The sequence below is a fragment of the Heptranchias perlo genome, unplaced genomic scaffold (genome assembly GCF_035084215.1).
Source record: "Heptranchias perlo isolate sHepPer1 unplaced genomic scaffold, sHepPer1.hap1 HAP1_SCAFFOLD_1117, whole genome shotgun sequence".
Taxonomy (NCBI): domain Eukaryota; kingdom Metazoa; phylum Chordata; class Chondrichthyes; order Hexanchiformes; family Hexanchidae; genus Heptranchias; species Heptranchias perlo.
The window spans coordinates 40001-43590 of NW_027138338.1; the positions used below are offsets into that span (position 1 = coordinate 40001).

General features: G+C 51.4%; 1 long non-coding RNA gene across 2 annotated transcripts in view; it reads right to left on the bottom strand.

The window, feature by feature from the left end:
* LOC137307809 (uncharacterized) overlaps positions 1–273 on the bottom strand; it is a 19044-nt gene extending 18771 nt beyond the window's left edge. For both annotated transcript variants that reach the window (XR_010959234.1, XR_010959233.1), the window contains exon 1: positions 1–273. This exon is cut by the window's left edge and continues 83 nt beyond it. This is a non-coding gene — a long non-coding RNA (uncharacterized lncRNA).
* Positions 274–3590: the final 3317 nt, after the last annotated feature.

Sequence of the window (3590 nt, forward strand, 5' to 3'; positions counted from 1 at the left end):
CTCCTCGGCGGGGGGATTTAGTTCATAGCACAGAGCAGGAGAGTCCGACAGCTGAGACATCCAGCCTCAAGGCTTATTGTGTGCTTCTAAAACCACGATTAAGAATCCGGATGTGATACAAAAATAAAGGAAGGTACAAGACGAGCGACTTCCTAGTGACCAGGAGCAGGCTGCTGGGTCAAGGTAAGGTGATCTGACACAGATCTGCACGGGGAACGGAATGGGGTCACATTTAGCTACAAGCCCTTTAAATAACTGCGGGCCTGCTGTAGTCAGCAGGCTGTCACTCACAACCCCAAACACAAATAAACAACAAGGGCTGGAGAGATTAAAAAGTTCCAGCAAAGTTTCTCTTTTCTTTTGAAAGTTTTGACAAAGTTTTCTCAAGCAACTCAAAAAACAAAACAAGTTGTGCAGGTGCAAAAGGAGCCTGTGAGTGTGCGAGGGATGGTGTGTGGAGATGCTGTGAGGTGTGAATTGGGGATTAGAGTCTGTGAGTGTGCGAGGGATGGTGTGTGGAGATGCTGTGAGGTGTGAATTGGGGATTAGAGTCTGTGAGTGTGCGAGGGATGGTGTGTGGAGATGCTGTGAGGTGTGAGTTGAGGATTAGAGTCTGTGCGTGTGCAAGGGATGGTGTGTGAAGATGTTGTGAGGTGTGAATTGGGGATTAGAGCCTGTGAGTGTGCGAGGGATGGTGTGTGGAGATGTTGTGAGGTGATGTTGTGAGGTGTGGGTTGGGGATTAGAGCCTGTGAGTGTGCGAGGGACTGTATGTGGAGATATGAAGTGTGATTGGGGATTAGAGCCTGTGAGTGTGCGAGGGACTGTGTGTCGAGATGTTGTGAGGTGAGAGTTGGGGATTTTAAAAAATTTGTTCATGGGATGTGGGCGTCGCTGGCGAGGCCGGCATTTATTGCCCATCCCTAATTGCCCTTGAGAAGGTGGTGGTGAGCCGCCTTCTTGAACCGCTGCAGTCCGTGTGGTGACGGTTCTCCCACAGTGCTGTTAGGGAGGGAGTTCCAGGATTTTGACCCAGCGGCAATGAAGGAACGGCGATATATTTCCAAGTTGGGATGGTGTGTGACTTGGAGGGGAACGTGCAGGTGGTGTTGTTCCCATGTGCCTGCTGCTCTTGTCCTTCTAGGTGGTAGAGGTCACGGGTTTGGGAGGTGCTGTCGAAGAAGCCTTGGCGAGTTGCTGCAGTGCATCCTGTGGATGGTACACACTGCAGCCACAGTGCGCCAGTGGTGAAGGGAGTGAATGTTTAGGGTGGTGGATGGGATGCCAATCAAGTGGGCTGCTTTGTCCTGGACGGTGTCGAGCTTCTTGAGTGTTGTTGGAGCTGCACTCATCCAGGCAAGTGGAGAGTATTCCATCACACTTGTGCCTTGTAGATGGTGGAAAGGCTTTGGGGAGTCAGGAGGTGAGTCACTCGCCGCAGAATACCCAGCCTCTGACCTGCTTTTGTAGCCACAGTATTTATATAGTTGGACCAGTTAAGTTTCTGGTGACCCCCAGGATGTTGATGGTGGGGGATTCGGCGATGGTAATGCCGTTGAATGTCAAGGGGAGGTGGTTAGTCTCTCTCTTGTTGGAGATGGTCATTGCCTGGCACATGTCTGATGCGAATGTTACTTACCACATATCAGTCCAAGCCTGGAAGTTGTCCAGGTCTTGCTGCATGCGGGCTCGGGCTGCTTCATTATTTGAGGGGTTGCGAATGGAACTGAGAACTTGCAATCATCAGCGAACATCCCCATTTCTGACCTTATGATGAAGGGAAGGTCAATGATGAAGCAGCAGAAGATGGTTGGGCCTAGGACACTGCCCTGAGGAACTCCTGCAGCGATGCCCTGGGGCTGAGAAGATTGGCCTCCAACAACCACTACCATCTTCCTTTGTGCTAGGTATGACTCCAGCCACTGGAGAGTTTTCCCCCTGATTCCCACTGACTTCAATTTTACTAGGGCTCCTCGGTGCCACACTCGGTCAAATGCTGCCTTGATGTCAAGGGCAGTCACTCTCACCTCACCTCTGGAATTCAGCTCTTTTGTCCATGTTTGGACCAAGGCTGTAATGAGGTCTGGAGCCGAGTGGTCCTGGCGGAACCCAAACCGGGCATCGGTGAGCAGGTTATTGGTGAGTAAGTGCCGCTTGATAGCACTGTCGACGACACCTTCCATCACTTTGCTGATTATTGAGCCTGTGAGTGTACGAGGGATGGTGTGTGGAGATGTTGTGAGGTGTGAGTTGTGGATTAGAGCCTGAGTGTGCGAGGGACGGTGTGTGGGGATGATGTGAGGTGTGAATGGGCATTAGAGCCTGTGGGTGTGTGAGGGACAGTGTGTGATGTTGAGAGGTGTGAGTTGGGGATTAGTGCCTGTGAGTGTGCAAAGGACGGTGTATGGAGATGTTGTGAGGTGTGGGTTGGGGATTAGAGCCAGTGAGTGTGTGAGGGACAGTGTGTGATGTTGAGAGGTGTGAGTTGGGGATTACTGCCTGTAATTATGCAAGGGACGGTGTATGGAGATGTTGTGAGGTGTATGTTGGTGATTAGAGCTAGTGAGTGTGCAAGGAATGGTGTGTGTAGATGTTGTGAGGTGTGAGTGTGGATTAGAGCCTGTGAGTGCACAAGGGACTGTGAGTGGCGATGTTGTGAGGTGTGAGTTAGGTATGAGAGCCCGTAAGTGTGCGAGGGAGTGTGTGTGAAGATGTTGTCGGTGAGTTGGGGTTTAAAGCCTGTGGGTGTGCCAGGGAATGTGTGTTTAGATGTTGTGAGGTGTGGATTGGGGATTAGAACCTGTGAGTGTGCGAGGGACTGTGTGTGCAGATGTTGTCAAATGTGGGTTGGGGATTAGAGCCAGTGAGTGTGCGAGGGATAGTGTGTGGAGGATCTTGTGAGGTGTGCGTTGGGGATTGAGCCTGTGAGTGTGCAAGGGAATGGGTGTGGAGATGTTGTGAGGTGTGGGTTGGGGATTAGAGCCTGTGAGTGTGCAAGCGATGGTGTGTGGGGATGTTGTGAGGCGTGAGTTGGGGACTAGAGCCTGTTAGTGTGCGAGGGACTGTTTGTGGAGATGTTGTAAAATGTGGGGTTGGGGATTAGAGCCTGTGGGTGTGCGACGGACGGCCTGTGGCGATTTTGGGAACACTGTGAGGTGTATGTTGTGGATTAGAGCCTGTGTGTGTGCAAGTAATGGTGTGAGTAGATGTTGTGAGGTGTGAGTGGGGATTAGAGCCTGAGAGTGCAAGGAGATGTGTGTGGAGAAGTTGTGAGATGTGAGTTGGGGATTAGGGCCTGTGATTGTGCGAGAGACGCTGTATGGAGATGTTGTGAGCTGTGGATTAAGGATTAGAGCCTGTGGGTGTGCGAGGGACAGTGTGTGGATATGTTGTCAGGTGTGAGTTGGGTATTAGAGCCCGTGAGTGTGCGAGGGAGTGTGTGCAAAGATGTTGAAGGTCTGAGTTGGGGATTAGAGCCTGTGGGTGTGCCAAGGAATGTGTGTTTAGATGTTGTGAGGTGTGGTTTGGGGATTAGAACCTGTGAGTGTGCGAGGAACTGTGTGTGCATATGCTGTGAGTTGTGAGTTGCAG